This window comes from Sminthopsis crassicaudata, chromosome 4, assembly GCF_048593235.1.
Source record: "Sminthopsis crassicaudata isolate SCR6 chromosome 4, ASM4859323v1, whole genome shotgun sequence".
In the NCBI taxonomy this organism is placed as follows: Eukaryota; Metazoa; Chordata; class Mammalia; order Dasyuromorphia; family Dasyuridae; genus Sminthopsis; species Sminthopsis crassicaudata.
The window spans coordinates 343,589,235-343,607,855 of NC_133620.1; the positions used below are offsets into that span (position 1 = coordinate 343,589,235).

The 18,621-nt window shown below is 35.4% G+C and overlaps 1 protein-coding gene and 1 long non-coding RNA gene across 2 annotated transcripts in view; one reads left to right on the forward strand and one right to left on the reverse strand.

Annotated features, from left to right (window-relative positions):
- The window catches only part of NMT1 (N-myristoyltransferase 1), a 54,544-nt gene that overhangs the window by 29,662 nt on the left and 6,261 nt on the right, over positions 1-18,621 (reverse strand). The window lies entirely within an intron of this gene.
- Positions 5,896-17,284, forward strand: LOC141538956 (uncharacterized). Its single transcript, XR_012481163.1, has 3 exons — positions 5,896-5,978; positions 9,346-9,435; positions 17,202-17,284. It is a non-coding gene; the product is annotated as an uncharacterized LOC141538956 (long non-coding RNA).

Consider the following 18,621-nt stretch of genomic DNA (forward strand, 5'->3'; position numbering starts at 1 on the left):
ATGCTAGTGGATCACCACTTCCTTTTCTAGATGTTTACTTACTATGTCTTTAGCAATTTACTCTAGAATTTTTACTAGGAATTGAAGTCAAGTTCACTGGCTTAGAGGTATGCATTAGCCTCTATTCCTCCCCATTTTGGGTGGCAATCCTCAAAGTGCAGAAGGCTCTCATATGACATCTAGGCCATTCTGTACCAGTTCAGAATTCCTCAACCACACATATGTAGTCTAGTCCCTCTTCCAGTCCTTCAAATAATATAGGGATGCCACTCTTTGATCCTGCTCTCCACAATCTTTCAAACATTAGTGCCAATGGCTCAAGAATTACACATGCCAATTCTTCCAGGATTCTTGGTGGAGATTCAGACTTGTCAAGGGGATTTTATATCATTTCTCATCCAATGATAATTCTCCTTGGCAGTGAAAACAGAAGCAAAATAAAACTGATCGGCTTTACCTCCTCTTGGTGATCCCATTGCCCTGCATTCTATCACCGTGGAACAGTGGTTCTATCCGTTCTTGAATGCTGCTTTCTCCCCAGAATAACTTTGAAAACGCCTTACTCTGATCTCCACTCTTCTTGCCAGACTCAATTTACTCAATTTTCACTCTCTGACACTGCCTTGCAGAACCATGCTATACTTTTGTATTCCTTTGAGTATTGTAACCTAGTCTTGTTCCATCTTCTATACGTGTTACTTAAGTTAACAAATTCTCTCTGTGTCTGCATCTATCTCTTCAAAAATTCCCTCCCTTTTTTACTCACTAGAAATATTTATCTTGGTATTTTTGTAATTTCATTTTTGAGACCTTTCCAATTCAATTCAACAAACATTGATTAATATGGGTTAGAACTTAGACACAAAGGCAAAAATGAAACCAATCAAGGAATTTTCATTCTACTGGGGGGAGGGGAAGAGACAACATATATACAGTCAATATAAAATCAACACAAAGTAACACTCAAGGAAACACTAACAAACAGGGAAATCAAGAAAGGCCTTTTACAGGAGGCAAACACTTGAGCTCATCTTTAAAGAGAGTTGGGAATTTCCAGAGTTCAGGTGAGAAGAGAGAGAATTCCAGGGAATAGAGATATGAAATATGACATATAAGGAATAGCACATAGGCCAGTTTGGCTGGAACATAAAGAACATGGGAGGAACAATGTAGTCAGACTGAAAACTAGATAAAAAGGGCTTTAAAGATTGGAGAATTTTTGTACTATTCTGGAGGCAACAGGAAACCAATGAAACTTAATTAATTAATTTGGAAATACTTTCTGGACTAATTTTCCACGAAGAATCTTAGTCAGACTCCTATTTAGATATTCTCTAAATCCTCTGAAATCTACTTTCTCAAATCTAAGCTATCTGCTTCACAGTTGGACCAATCATTTCCACTCAAAGTTCCAAAGTTCCTTCTTTATTGGAATCAAATCCAGAATAGAATTTCCCCAGTTGGTTCCTTCTCCTTTTGAAGAATGACATTATTATGAAGGTGATAAGAAATTAGTAGCTAATATTGAAAATGCTATCAAAACAAAAAGAGCTATCTGTTTAAAATGTTCAGATTAGTACTATTTCTAAGTGCAGAAAAAAAAGTGATAGCAATTTGAATGTCAAACAAATTAACTATGTTTAAAGAAATATAATGGGATATTACAATGCAATTAAAACTCATAAGTATTAGGAAAAATCTTCAAGAAATAAGGCAAAGCAAACAAAACAAACAAAAAAACCATCCCAAAACCCAGAATACAAACTACACTATACACTAGCTACAACTATATAACAGCCAAAGTAAATAAGAATGAACAAAGAACCCTAATGTGAGCTGGGTAGGAATAATTGTTGATCATTAACATATCACACAATAAATAAACTTTGAAAATCAACTGCTCTAATCCTAGCATAGAGAATCCTCTAGCAAATGTTCTCTGATGTCTCAGCATGTGTGATTTCTTTTCTGAACTTCTACCTATTTCCTCTTTGTCTAAGTGGTCTGTAGTACACTGCAATGATAATCCAAATACTTTACCATGCCTACCCATTTTAATTTGTAACTTTCCTCATATAATAAAATCTTAACAAGCAATGCTACATCCTATATCCCGTTTCTTTTGAATGAAGTTAATCATAGAGAACTGTATTTTAGTCATGGTTTTCATCTCACTAAATCTTTGTCACCATTCAGAAGGTTAAATTTGTTTTCTTGCTTTAGGAACTCTAGTTCATTTTGCTTCTTACTCATACATTATGTTTGTATATAGATATCTGAACACTGCAGTTTTTAATTTCTTACGTTTTGTCTTTCATGAGCTTATGGGCCTTTATTTGCTGATGATTCAGAAACAACTTTCTATTATTTTATACATAAATAGAATGTGTACTAAATCCTGCCATTTTTTTTGTTGACAGTCATCAACACTTTATATTAGTGTGACAGCTTATCTCCTTGGCTACTTCTTGAATATCTAATTCAACTTCCATATCTTTTTAGGAATCTTCCTAAAATACTGCTTTTTTAAACTGAATGTAATAAAGATCCACAGTTTCATGTATAATTCCTCTTTCTCTGCTCTATTATTTTTGTTATTTGATGTTTAAATTCAGAATTAACATTCTCTTTAAAAAATACTGTTTTACATGATAAATGTGGAAATATGCATATAAAAATTGCATATACTTAACATACAATGGATTTCTTGTTGTCTAGAGGGGGGAAGAGGGAGAAAAATTTGGAACACAAGGTTCTGCAAGGGTGAATGTTGAAAACTATCTTTGCATATTTTCAAAATAAAAAGCTACTATAAAAAAATCACTTTACCCAGAAAAACTCATATGAACTGATGCTGAGTGAGGTAAGCTGAATTAGGAGAATGTTGTACACAGTAACAACAAGATTATGTGATGATCAACTGTGATGGACTTAGCTCTTCTCAACAATGTCATTAAGGCAGTTCCAACAGACTTAGGATGGAAAATGCCATCTGCATCCAGAGAGATTGGAAGGAGATTGAATGTAGATCAAAACAGTATTTTCACATTTTTGTCTATTTATACCTTTCTCATCATTATTTCCCTTTTGGTATGATTTTTTTTGCATAACATGACAAATGTGAAAATATGTTTAAAAGGACTGTACATATTTAACCTATATCAGATTGCTTACTTACTATCTTGGGAAGGGGGGGAATAAGAGAGGAAGAAAAATTTAGAATATGAAGTTTTACAAAAATGTTGGAAACTATCTTTACATGTATTTGGAAAAATAAAACACTATTTAAAAAATAATACTGTTTTTATCACTTAAAATGACTTCTTATTTCTCTCATCAAATCCAAAGTCTATATTATTCTGTATATTGAATGAATGATCCCTTCTATAACATAACTGAGGGGTCTTTCAGCCTCTGCTCAAAAATCTCTCAGGAAGAGGCACTCAGTACCTTTTCAGGGATCTCATTATATTTTTGAGACTTTAATTGCCAGAAAGTTTTTCCTCATACCAAGTTTCAACTGATTCCTTTTTAACGTCTATCTATTCCTCCTAGTTCTATCCTTAAAGAAACAAAATCCCTCCTACACATCTACACACACACACACACACACACACACACACACAGTCTCTCAAATGCCGGCGAACAGCAATCATGTCTACCACAAAAGTCTTTTCTTCTCCAGGCTAAACATTCCCAAATTTCTTAAACTGATCTACAAACCTGTCATGGCCTCAAGGCTTTTTACCATTCTGATTGCCCTTCTCTGGACAATCCAGTTTGTCAGTGCTCTTTATCTGTGGTTCCCAAAACTGAGCACAATCATGCAGATAAGGGCAGAGTGGGATTATCACCTCTCGATTCCTGAAAGACATGCCCTTTTTAATGCAAACCAAGACTACATTTGCTTTTTTGGCTGCTACATTACAATAATAACTCACATTGAGTTTGCAATCATTAAGAATTCCCAAGGCAGCTAGGTGGCGAAGTGGATAGAGCACCAGCCCTGAATTCAGGAGGACTGGAGTTCAAATCTGGTCTCAGACACTTAACACTTCCTAGCTGTGTGACCCTGGGCAAGTCACTTAACTCCAGCCTCAAAAAAAAAAAAAAAGAAAGAAAGAAAAGAAAAAGAAAAAAGAAAAAAGAATTCCCAATCCTTCTCAGAAAAGTGTTAACCATACCTTCTGCAATTTGTTCTTGTGAAAGTAACTCTTTTGTCATAAAATGCAAAGCTTCAAAGTTTTTCTTTTGAATTTCATCTTAATAAATTCAGCTATGCTGTATGAGCAAATTATGTACAGATTTGGTCTATCCTTGTTTTTGTTTAAGCTGGTCTGCCCACTGGCAATGATCTGTTCTTGAGAAAGCCAAGAATACTATTTAGAGTTGCTGCTTCCTTATATACATGTGGCAGCCATCTTTTAAATGATCCATTCTAGAATTTTCCCAGAAATTAGAATCAAGCTCACTGGTCTATAGTTTGTACTCTCTGTTCTTTTACCCTTTTAAAAATTAGGGGGCAGCTAGGTGGCGCAGTGGATAGAGCACCAGCCCTGAAGTCAGAAGGATCTGAGTTCAAATTTGGGCTCAGACACACTAACACTTCCTAGCTGTGTGACTCTGGCAAATCACTTAACCCCAACTGCTTCAGCAAAAAATGAATTAAAAAAAAAAAAAAATTAGGACAATATTGGTCTTTCTTAATCTTGTGGCACCTCCCCAATCTTCATGATCTTTCAAATCTCAGGGACAATGGTTCAGCAAACATGTACTCCAATTCTCTTGGGACTCGAGGATATATATATATATATATGGGTCAGGCATCTGAATTCATCAAGGTCGGCTAAGTGCTCTCTTATCGCCTTACTTACCTTATATCCAATCAACTCACTATAGAAATAATTGTCCTGCCCTTTCCAGTTCAATCACATACTACTCAGTAGTTCTAATCTCTTGTTCTGTTGTTGTCAAGGTATGTGTGGTGACAGTACTCCCACTACTCACCTCCATTCCTATATATTGCAGAATGAAGTACCCAACTGGATCATTATTTAATTTCAAAGGGGGTTTCACTTTAAGGCAATCTATCCTTCTTTTAATCTTAATTAATTAATTAATTAATTCAATCTTAATCTCTTAACTGAAGCAGTTTCAAACATCTCCACAAGCCTCTCTCACCTTCCCTCTCCCAATGCTCTCAACTGAGGTCCTTGACTCATAATATAGTTAGAAAACAGAGTCATTTATGGTGTGCTGCCTTTGCCCTTTCTCTTCATCTCATTATTCTTTGATATCATTCCCCCCCACTCTCTAGGCCAACTCTACATGTCTTTGATCTCATCCCCTCTCAATAGTGATTCACTCCCCTGTCTTACTAATCTTCAGTTTCTATCTATTGGTTCTGTCCTTGCTGCTTACATGGCTTTAGAGATGATTTCTATATTCATTCCCATTCTCTCATATAAGTTCCCATTTAACATCAGCACATGCTTTTTAGACATTTTCATCTGGAAGTCCAATAGATATCTCAAATACATCTCTAAACAAGACTTACCATCTTTTCTTGCAAACTCATCTCTTTCCCAAATTTCCTTATTTCTGTTTAAGAGTCCCATTATCTTTTTTGTTATCCAAGTTTTCACCTTTTCTATTGTCCTCTGCTCCTCACTCCCCATATTCAATTAGTTTTAAAATCTTGTTATTTCTACATTATCTCTTATATCTGACCCCTTACCACTAAACACACAACTACTTCTATCTAGGTTTAGGCCCTCACCACATCTTCCCTGGATAATTGCAATGACTTCATAATTGGGTTCTTTGTCTCAAGTCTAAGTCCTATATGAAGCTGTAAAGACTTGGAATATGGCACTGATGAAACAAAAGACTAAAGACCAACTTGGCTATGTTCAGAAAAATTCAGTACCAAGAACTTTTTTTTTTCCCCCACAGCAACTCATGTCATCTATCAAGAGGTAAAAAACTGTAATATACATTTAAGAATGAAATACTAACCCTGATAAAATAAGTGATCTTCTGAAGTAATAAAATATCTAATTCAATTTTGTTAATACAAAAGTATATCTGCTTAGTCTATTTCTATACAATTAAGTTTTCTTATTCAGGGGATATTAATCCTTTTTCAGTAGGCCCAAGATTCCTAAAGTAGTTACTAAACTTAAATTCTAGTAGTTGTTAGGTGATAAAAAAGCTCCCCACCCTTAATTCCTCATTCATATTGGTTTTTGGAATGTATGACCAAGCACTAGTAAATTATTTAAATGAAATCACCTTCATAAGAGATCCATAAAAGTATGATGGCTATAAAGGATCAAGATTAAGATATTAAAATATTACTATGCTAAGTAAAGTGATGTAACACAGAGTATGAATTAATAAGGAAATCAAATTCAAATGAAATTCAAATGAGCTAAGGGTATGTAAAGACTGCTTTTAATTTGGGAAGTATGAATGGTCAAAAGATAAGCTTATCTACTCCACAAATTTTCAAAATTGAGCATGTAGTCATCAAATTCACAGCAAAATTCTGTCCATAATCATTTCCAATTTGCTTTGGATATCCAATAGAAATATTTTTGTGCCACTATAAGCATTAGAGATCCAGTAACTATGGAAGAAGAAACAGTAATGTGACTCTTGCTCTATTTTATGTATCATCAATATGAATGCCAGATTAATTCCTAGGCCCACAAAGGCACAAAAAACTAAGAAGCTAGTTTAATGTTCCTTGTACAGACTTGAACCAGTGAATTGTGTAATTGAAGGAGAAAAATCCTGTATCAACTTGCTCATTAAATATACACGGTTTGAGATGAGAGAGGATAGAAACTTGGTCTTTTTACAGAACTCCAGGTTATTAAGACACTTTTTATAAGAGTACATTGTGAATGCTCAACTTTCTCTACATTTAAACCACATTAAAGGGATTGCCTAAGGAAAGACTTCCAAGTAGTCCAACTTGATGAACAACAGAAGCCCTAAATTTGCTCTTAAGATAATTATAAATTTTCTATTACAAAGAAGTTAGGTCAACTGCTTGAGCAATACAGGAAACCATAGGGACCTAGCAAAGCAACTAAGCTTAGGCTGCTAAGTCCCTGGACATCTCTAAACCAAAGGAGCCAAGAAAAATCAGAATGGCCTAAAATGGCCTAAAATAGACTGGTTCCATTATCGAAGAATCCAGGTTCATCAGGGATATCATCAAAGAATACTTCTGCTCCATAAAAACTAAGATTCAAGAAGAATCCTAGAATTCAGTTAATCTCCATGGTGTCCTTCACAATGGAGTCTGGCCATAACTTTTGCATATAATACAATCTACTTCATTCAGCAATTAATTTAATGATAAAAATCAGTCCAAATCATTTAGAGAAGTTTTCTGAATAGTATCTGATATTAATAGGGAGAACCTGAAATAAATAACTTCATTGAACCTTATTTTTTTAAAACTAAAGGTTTTTTTAATTTTAAAAACATGCATAGATAATTTTCAACCTTCACCCTTGCAAAAACTTGTGTTCCAAATTTTTTCTTCCTCTCTTCACCCCCACTCTCTCCCCTAGATGGCAAGTAATCCAATACATATTAAACATGAACAATTCCTCTATACATATTTCCACAATTACCAAGCTGCACAAGAAAAATTAGATCAAAAAGGAAAAAAATGAGAAAGATAACAAAATGCAAGCAACCAACCACAAAAAATGTGAAATTATTATGTTGTGATCCATACTCAGTCCCCACAGTTCTCTCTCTAGGTGCAGAGGAGCCTTACTGTCCTCATTTGTAAAATAACAAAGTTGGACTCCATTACCTCTAGCTTCCTTTCCATTTCAAATATAGGATCAAAAGTAAAACCACCATAGTCTTTCAGAACACTGTTGTTTCTTCCTAGAAACAAAATTCAATAGAAGAATGAACAAATGGATAAGATTTAGCAGAAAGAGACACAGAAAGATTTCTGTCTTTGAAAAAAATCCCTGTTAAAAAAGATATGATAGTTAGTAGGTCAATGGTATAATATGGCACCTCAAAAAAGCTAATTCTATCCTAGACTGCATTAAAATAGGAAAAGATACAGACCAAGAGAGGTAATGGTTCTGCTAACTTTGGCTCTTCAGGTTTTGGTAAGCACACTATGATTAGGTATAATTGTAATTTTTTAAAAAGACATAAATAAGTGAGGATGTGTCTTGAACAGAATGAATAAGACAGTAAAGGGAGACACCATAAGGAAGCAAATGGAGATATTTAGACTGAAGGAGAGACAATGAAGAAAAGACAAGATAGCTATCTTCATGAAAAAGGGACTAGACTTGTTTTACCTAATCACAGAAGGCAGAATTGGCAACAAGAGGAAAAGTTTCAAAAAGGCAGATTTAGGCTTAATATTTGAAAATAAGAATACAACTTTTTAGCAAGTGGAACTATCCAAGAGTAAGATGGGATGAAATGATTCAGGAAGCAGTGGGTTCCCCTTCATTCAGAGGTCTCCAAAGGAAATTGGAAATTACAGGATCTAAGAGTTGGAAGGAATCTCAGGAACTATTTAGCTTGCCCCATTTCTGTCCCAGAATATCCAGCTTTCCTTTGGAGACCTCTGAATGAAGGGGAACCCACTGCTTCCTGAATCATTTCATCCCATCTTACTCTTGAATAGCTCCACTTGCTAAAAAGTTGTATTTTTATTTTCAAATATTAAGCCTAAATCTGCCTTTTTTGAAACTTTTCCTCTTGTTGCCAATTCTGCCTTCTGTGATCAGGTAAAACAAGTCTAGTCCCTTTTTCATGAAGATAGCTATCTTGTCTTTTCTTCATTGTCTCTCCTTCAGTCTAAATATCTCCATTTGCTTCCTTATGGTGTCTCCCTCCCTTTACTGTCTTATTCATTCTGTTCAAGACACATCCTCACTTATTTATGTCTTTTAAAAAATATTACAATTATACCTAATGTTTGGATGTGGTAAAAGATATTCTGGGACAGAAATGGGGCAAGCTAAATAGTTCCTGAGATGCCTTCCAACTCTTAGATCCTGTAATTTCCAATTTCCTTTATCTTTACCTCTAATCAGAGGCAGGTTTTCTATCCCTAGGCCTTTTCTAAGAGTGGATAGGTGCTGACAACTGAGGTTAAGCAGAGATAAGTGATAAGAAGTGGGAGCTATGAAAGTTTATCTCTTCTAGAAAATCCTGCTTACCTCTTAGGAGGCCCAAGGAATAAATCTCAGAAAGGGGCTTTCCAACATGGAGTAAAAGCCTCTTTCCTCTGAGCAGAAAACAAGGAGTAGGTATTTTTTCTTCTTCCTTTTTCTCAAATAGGCTATGAATGATTGACAAAATGCGAGTTAAACGAATGGGAAGAAAAACAATGATAAAATATATGCAATCAAGAAATGGTATTTTCAAAAGGTAATTAAGTTTTAAGTCAAAATATCTAAAGACAGTGTATAGTCATATGTGTTTCTATGAAACAGAATGAAGGAAGAAACTAGGGGGGAGGTAAGAGAGGAACCATATATTGCTAAGTCAACTTAAGTGTTTTTTTTATTAGAAATGGGTCGAAATGCATATTTGACCATTTCCAGAAGATCAAACTGACTTTCACATACTGAAGGACTTTACAGATAACATGAATTCTATTCCATAACTCTGCTCCTTTTCCATATACAATGGGATAATAAAAAGCATTTGAGAGAGGAATAGAAAATTTATCACAGTAAGGTGATAGAGGATCCATCTAAATTCTAATTCAACTCAATACACTTCTTGGGTTGCCATGACCAAAGAATTCATTACCAAGTGTAACCTACTAGTCTGTCTATTCATTTACCTACATACTTAGTCAATGTTAGCACTTGAAAGGCAGACAAAATCTACAATCAGAAGCAGTATTGAAGCATTTTCAACAGAGCAGAAACTACCACAAGTAGCACTATTCTGGGAATAGGCTTTTAATAACATTGAAATTACCTGCAGACTACAGTGAGGTATCAGAGTGGCACAGAGTGGGAAGGATGGGCTGTAATCTATAGCTTTGGAAAAAGTACTCATATCATGGAGATCATAGAACTAACAAAATATATACTAAGGTATTACATGTCAAAAATAAAAAGATGAAAAATAATCCACTCCCTACTGGCAAGAGCCTCAAGGAACTAAGAATCTAATAGATGAGCTATTATACAAACATGCATGATACAAAGGATGTTTTAGAACAAATGAGTAATCTAATAAAGAACACTAAGAAAACATGAGGTAAGAAAGAGAACTTTCAGCTAGAAAGAATCAGTGAAGGTGTCATGGAGATTATACCTGAAATAGGTATGAAGTCCAAACACAGTCTATACAAATACTACTTAGAGTATGCTATAGGGGGATTCTTTTGTGTATGGGGTGGGCTATATGGCCACTAGGATCTGCTCTAACTTTTTAAGTTCTGTGATTTGTGAAATGCATGAAGGCAGGAGAATACAGTATGAGAATGAAGAACAGTTAGTAGACTATTTGGACTTACACAAATGAACATAAAAAGGAAGTAGGATGAAAAATGGCTAGAAGACATCGGAAACATATGCCTTAGTAACAGCCTAAGGAGTCTGTATTTTATCTGACAATGAGTTAAGGATCCAGAGGAATTTCATGGTCAAAATGTGTTTTCGGAAGATTTATTATAGAAGCTATGGGAAAGATTATCTAGAGTAGGAGTTAGCAAACTACTACACCCAAGAGCTGTTTTTAAATCTCCTGAAAGCATTTTAATTTTTAATTTAATTTTAATTTTTAAATTTAATTTAAATTTTTAAATAGGCTTAATGGCCTTAGTTTGTTTACTCTTGGTCTCTATACGTGTGAAATACTGGAGGCAAGGAGACCAATTAGGAGGCTGTAAAGTCCAGCATAAAATTGGATGGCCTAGTGGGAGGCTTGGTAGAAAGGAAGGAATGAATGCAAGATATTGTAGAAGCAGAATAGACAGGATTTAGAACCTATTTGGACATGAGTTTAAAGACCTGGGAAGAATCAAAGACTGACATTTCAAATTTGGGTGACTGGAAAGATAATGGTCCCAGTAAAAGAAATAGAGAAATTGGCAGGTGAGATGGGTTTAGTGAAGAAAGATGATGAGTTAAAATGTAGATTCACTGAGCATGAAGTGTCAGGTGTCAATATAATATCCAAGTGGAGACATCCAGAAGACAGAAATAGATCAAAGTTCAGGTTAAGATTAAGACTGATTATATACAAATTGGAGAATCATCAACATAAAGGTGATAACTGAAGTCATAGAAGTGAACGAGATCACTAAATCAGAATGTATAGAAAGGAAAGGACAGTTTGGAAACAAAACTTTGTAACAGGCAAAAAGAAAGGCAATGGCATAACAACAGACTGAAAAATACTCTCTGACAAGTAAGAGAAGAAACAATAGAGAGCGGTCAGTATAAGCATGTATCAAGGGGAGGAAGATTATCAAAGAGGGATGATCAACAGAAATACAACTTTAGAATTGGAAAGGATTTTGTTGTAGCTCAGTCACGTCTAACTCTGCATGATCTCTATTAGGATCTTTTGGCAAAGAAATATAGTTTGCCATTTCTATCTCCACAGATGGGAAAAAAAAAACTGACACAAAAAGGATTAAGTGACTTGCTCAGGTTCTCATAGTTAGGAAAAATGTCTGAGGCCAAATCTGAAAACTCATCAGGATTATCTTCCTGATTCTAAGGAATGCTCTATCTACTGTGCCACCCAGTTATCCATCTTAGAGGTCTCTAATCCAACCCTAGATTTTGCAAATCACTGGTGTAGTTTCTGTGAGGACAAAGCCAAATTTCAAAGGACTGAATAAGTGGAGAAGCAAATAGAGACTACCATCAGGAAAGATTGATCAATGGAGCAAGGTTCTCAAGGCACGGAGAAGGAAATCAAGACTGTTAAATGGAAGTATAAACTTTGGCAAAGAGCTACCATCTTTTGAATCTGAAACAGAGAAGAAAAAGGGTAAAGGGAAGAAAGAGTTTGAAGTACAGAAAGAGAAAAATAGATGGCCTAAATCTTCTCAGTAGAATGAGAAACAGACTTATAGGTGAAATTAGGCGCTAGAGAACAGGTTTATAAAAGCTGCTACAGAGACTGGATTAGGAAAATACCAACAAAAACAAAAATTACCATGCAATTATTACCGAGTTCAGACTGTGAATTTGTAATTAGCAAAATTTCACAACTTCCTAGGTGCTAAGTGGCTTAGAAATGGAACACAGAAGACAAATATAAAGCTGCTTCATGGTTAGATACTTAGAAGGGTTGGAACATCAGTAAGACAATAAGACAAGACCTTTGACAATAGAAGGTAAGATCTGGAGACATGACTGACTGTAAGGTGAAGGGAAAAAAAAGAAAGCAAAACTAAGATGACAGGAAAAGATAATGATAAATGTTGGGAAGGGATGTGGAAAAACTGGGATACTAATACATTGTCAGTGGAGTTGTGAACTGATTCAACCATTCTAGAGAGCAATTTGGAACTATGTCCAAAGGGCTATCAAACTGTGCATGTCTCTACTGGGTCTGTATTTAAAAGAGATCATAAAAAAGGGAAAGGGACCCACATGTGCAAAAATGTTTGTGGCAGCTCTTTTTGTAGTGGCAAGAAACTGGAACTGAATGGATGCCCATCAACTGGAGAATGGCTAAATAAATTATGGCATATGAATGTTACAGAATATTATTTTTCTGTTAAGAAAGGACCAGCAGGATGATTTCAGAGAGGCTTGGAGAGACCTACATGAACTGATGCTAAGTAAATTGAGTAGAACCAAGAAAACATTGTACACAGCAACAGCAAGATTAGAGGATGATCAACTCTGATGGACTTGGCTCTTTTCATCAATGATATGATTCAGAGCAATTCCAATAGCCACCTCCCCCCCTTTTTTTTGAGGCAATTGGGATTAAATGACTTATCCAGGGTTACACAGCTAGGAAGTGTTGAGTGTCTGAGGCCAGATTTGAACTTAGGTCCTCCTGATTTCAGGACTGGTGCTTTATCCACTGCACCACCTAGCTGCTCACCAACAGACTTATAATGGAGAGTCAGCTACATCCAGAAAAAGGATTGTGAGGACTAAATGTGGATCACAATACAGTATTTTCATCTTTTTCTTGTGGTTGTTTGCTTGCTTTTTTTCTTTCATTTTTCCCCTTTTTGATGTGATTTTTCTTGTGCATTATGATAAATGTGGAAATAGGTATAGAAGAAGTGCACATGTTTAACATATAATGGATTACTTGCTGGCTAGGGGAGAAGGATGGGAGAAGGGAGAAAAAACTGAAACACAAGATTTTGCAAGAGTGAATGTTGAAAACTATCTTTGCATGTATTTTGAAAATAAAAGGCTATTATTAAAAAAAAAAAAAAAATTGTTAAACAAAAGAAAAGGAAGCCAGAAGAGAAGAGAGACAGTATAGTCCAGTGGAAAAAGTGTTGATTCTGGAGCCACAGAACCTGGCATCAAATCCTGCTTCTGAGGTTTATGATCTATGTGAGCTCAGGCAATTCTCAACTTTTGGGGGCCTCAGTTTCATCTGTAAAATGTAGGGACTGGGTTTTCTTGAGAGCCTGACCAGATGACCTCTGGGGTTCCTCCCAGTGAGGTGGCTTCTTAGTGCGCCCACCACTTGGCCTGGACATTAACTAGCTGTTGATCCTGATCAAGTCATTTAATTCCAACTCCTGTCCATCTCAGATTCTTCATCTGTAAAATGGGGATCATAAAAGCAACAGCCATCCAGGGTTGTTGTGAGGATCAAATGAGATCCTTAGCACAGAGCCTGGCATACAGTAGGTTTTTGCTTGATAAATGCTTGTTTCTTTCCTTCCAGCTTCATATTCTACTACTATAGATGCCACAATCTAGAACTGAGAGAACAGGGAGCTAGGGACTAAAGAATATGATAAAAAAAATTAAGAAACAAGAAGGAAAAGCAAGACAGGGGACTGTGGTCAGAAAGAAATTTCAGAGTTGTAGATTTTGGAAATGGACATATGGCAAATAATTGTAATGTCTAAAGTATATAAATTAATAATAATCTAAGATAGCTAAGGTGCTGTCTAAGGTGAAGTATGATCATCCAATGGATGGATGTTAAAAAGAAGGTGGAGGTGACTATCACTGGAGTAGAAGAAATAGAAAAACCAGTCAGAGTACCAGGAGAGTATTCAATTCTTAACCATCAACTTCTGTTTTATCGAATAAGAAGAGACTGTTCATTTTCAGAAGAGTCTGCATTTTCACAGTACTGACATTCCAAAAGACACACAAAATCTCTGACTTTGCTACTAAGGGCAGCACAATTAAAAAGCACTGTGCTAGGAGAAACCTAGGTTCAAACCCTGCCTCTGCCTTTTGTGGTACCATGGATTAGTAATTTAATCTGAGTTTCAGTTTCTTCATTTGAAAAATAGGGATTTTTCAGATAGATGTTTGAGTATCAAAGAAGATAATATATACCAAGGGCTTTGTAAATCTTAATTCCCACCACAGTATTCCCTACTCTCCTCATATTTTCAATATGAAAGTTTGCTTTATTATAAGATTGAAATTGACTTGGCTTGCATAGCCACTTGCCCCACACCAATCTTCTTATTTCTGTTAACATCATTTTCAAAATATTAGACTCATCTCTCCTTAATCTGTTCTATTAAGTCAGTCACCAAAACCCTTTTGATTTTTCCTCTCCATTCTCTTCACCTCATGTCTAAGTGACTACACCAACTTCCTCCCATTAATCCATCTAGCACACAGCTGTCACTGTTGCTTTTCTTATATATCACTTTCATTACGACACTGCCTTAAAGGGCATTAAAACTTAAGATGGATCCCTGTTTCTTAGTTCACCCAGTCTAGACTCCTCTAACTAATAGTTATAAAGTCTACCTAATCAACTTGAAGTCTTACTACTCCTAAATACACTCTTCTCTTGGTGCAGGCAGCTAGTAACTTCACTGTTGCATGAATGTACTCTGCTCAGTCCTTTCTCAGTGCTTGACTCCTGTAGGTCCCTTCTGACTATCAAAGTCCTACCTTAAGGCCCTGACAAGTGCACACTGTCTCCATAAATCACATCACATACTCTGAAAGATCATCTTGCTTATTATCCTCCCCATTTTACATATGAGGTAACTAAAGCTCAGGAAGATAAATTAGATTGCCCAAGTAATCCTCCCTCCGCCCCCTCCGCACCCCCCCCCCCTGCTTCTGATACTGATTTTGTGATACCACACAATTTTCCCCTCAAACTTTTCCGGCACACCACATTAATTTGAAGCCTACATTTAGTATGGATGTGACATGGTCTTTTTAGAGGCCAAATGAAGCATGAGCTGTGATAGGACCTACAGAAAGATGAAAAAGCTTCTGGCAGGATTCCAGAGCATTGGGCAGTAAAGTTGTTCATAGATCAGGCTAGTTCCCATCTGAAAGACTCAACATCAACAAGTCAGCTTCTAGTAATGAATTTTTGGTCCTTCCTGATGACTACTAAGCCATGTAGGAATTTTCATTTGTTTTATGTAGAAACAGTACTCACAAGGAGGTTCACTGTTATCTCATGTCACTTCATTAAATTTTAAATTTTTTGAGAGTAAAGACTATAAAACATAGTATTCAATAACTACTGATTGATTGCTTGGTTAAATCCAAAAAAAAAGAGAAAGAAAATGTAAAAGCTCAAATAACAGGCAACAAAAACACTTATTAATAATACTTTCCATGGAAAAGTACTTTGATGATTTTTGTTTTATACAAAAAAAAATCTTTTGTAAACAAAGTAAATATCTTGTTTCAAGCTCTGGGCCGAAGTTTTAAATGCATATTTCCTGTTTTCTTGACTGTTTTCCCAAGTGTCAACATTATCACCACTATAATAGGTAGCATTGTAATTTTTTTTTTAATGGCATCAATATCTAAAATATACATCACAGTTTTAAATCATAGCCTAAGACCAAGGAACAAAAATCCAGTGAACAAAATAAGCAACTTATGCCTCTCTGTTTCTCCCCTAAGAAACATTAATTTATCTGTTTGGCTACAAATCAGACTTTTAGGACAATTTGGTGAAAACAAACCCTAATCTTTAATATACTTTTGATTCTATTTTTAGGCATAGGGAAATCTTTCTGGCAAACCAATTTACTCAGGAGGTATGATACTTACATTTGTAATCCTATTAGAAATAGACAGTCCCAAGAATGGCAAATGAAATGGTATTTATAAGGGGCTGTCCAGATGGCAAATCACATGGCGTATAATGGAGTATTCCAGAATCTCAGTCCACATACTGTTGAGTATGCAGGACCATTAATACAATACAGCAGACTCCACATGTTTGCACAAGTCAACAATTTGTATAAAGCCATCTCCTTTACTCTTTTTCAAAATACCAAGATTTTTAGGATTTGCCACAGAAGTTTAATGAAAAACAAATTTGTGGCAAAGAATTTAAAAAATTTTGTCTTTGTCCCATCTGATTCTTCTAGCTTATTAGTTAAGCCTTCAATTATCAAGAACTTATTGAGGGAAAATTTTTTGAAGAGTGATAAAGGTGCAGAATTGCCAGAAAGGAAATAAAAACCATAAATGCTGTTCTAGACAGTGACCTATCAACATTAAAGTAAAAATGGCTATTGCTACCATGGTTAAGAAACTTTTATGATGACTTTATCTAAGCACTGACTGAAAATTGTCAACAAATTTGTATGATACAATGGTCTATGGAGAAGAAATTGGTGAACAGCTAAGTGGAGCAGGTAGGTAGTGAAGAGAACAAAAGGCCTAGGATTGAGAAGATCCAAGTTCAAATCTGAACTTACACAAAAATTTATTAGCTTTGTGAACCTAGGCAAGTCACTTAACCTCCTTGCCTCATTTTCTTCATGTGTAAAATGGAAATAATAATAGCACCTATCTCCTAGGATTGTTGTAAAGATCAAATGAGATAATTGTAAATCACTTAGCACAGTGCTTAACACAGTAGGTACTCTGTTAGCTGTTATTATTATTAAAGTCCAATTAAAAGTTATAAGATCCATATTAACAAACTCAGGAAATAACCAAAGGCTGAAGTGGTTCAAAGGCAAGTGTTTTCTCCTCTTATTTTTTCATGCTCTCTACTAGAAGAAAGCTTAACGCAAACAGGAAAAAGCATCAAGGAAGTTCAGAATGAAACTCTTCAGACATCTCAGAAAAATCAAATAGTGGATTAGAGAAAGAATGAGCCTCACTACAAAGATTGAGTAATGAACCATCTACATCTAGTTCAAAATGTAAACAGACATTTCTGATAACAATCTCTAAAATTAAAAGATTTGTTACAAACCTGGTATGTCAAAAGACAAAGAAGTTTTTATTGGACAAGAGGACAAAGATATGATAAGACCTATGTTATAGAAATATCACTTTAGCAGTTCTGTGTCAGAAGGATTGGAATGAGGAAAGACTTGAGGCAAGGAGATCAATTAATTAGGTGATCACTGCAATTGTCCAGAAACAGTGATAAGGACCTAAACCTAGATGGTGGCAGTGTGAAGTGATAAAAGGAACAGATGAAAGAGATATTATTGAGGTGAATATATCAAGACTTGAAATCTGAGTTGACTATAGGTATCAGGAGAAGAGGACAATAAAAAAGGTATGAACCTAAATAACTACAAAGATAGTGAGGTGTTTTTTTTTGATAGTGAGGTTTTTAACATGTAGAGAAGTTTGGAAGAGAGAGATAAGTTCACAGAAAAAGATGAGTACTGGTTCAGAGATTTTAAGTTTGAGATGTCTATATTCAGATAGAAAGAGGTCCAACAGGAAGCTGCTGATGCATGACTAGGATTCAGGAAAGAGACTGAGCCTAAATATAAATATCATCTTTAACCCCATGGAAGTTGAGGTCACCAAGTGAGAGTATAAGGGAAGAAAAGACTGCCAAGAGGATTGAGCCTACATAGTGGGTATGATGTAAAGTTCTACGAAAAGCTGAACCAAGACACATCAATATTAAAAAAAAAAAAAAAACCTGACTTAGGGAAAAGAGTATCTAGGAAGAGAGGAATGGTAAACTGTATCAAATGATACAGAGAGCTCAAGAAGAATGAAGTTTAAGAAAAATCCATTAAACTTGTCAAGAGAGAACTGATAATTCTGGAAAGCTTAGTTCCAATTAGATAAGGTTGGAAGTCAAACTGCAGAGAGCAATTTGAGGGAATAGAAAGAATATGGAGGCAATAAGTATAGTTTTTTTTAAATTAATTTTATAATTATAACATTTTTTTGACAGTACATGTGCATAGGTAATTGTTTTACAACATTATCCCTTGTATTCCCTTCTGTTCCGAATTTTTCCCCTCCTTCCCTCCACCCCCTCCCCTAGTCAGCAGGCATTCCCATACATATTAAATATGTTATAGTATATCCTAGGTACAATATATGTGTGCAGAACCCAATTTGTTGTTGTTGCAAAGGAAGAATTGGATTCGGAAGGTAAAAATAATCTGGGGAGAAAAACAAAAAATGCTAACTGTTTACACTCATTTTCCAGTGTTCC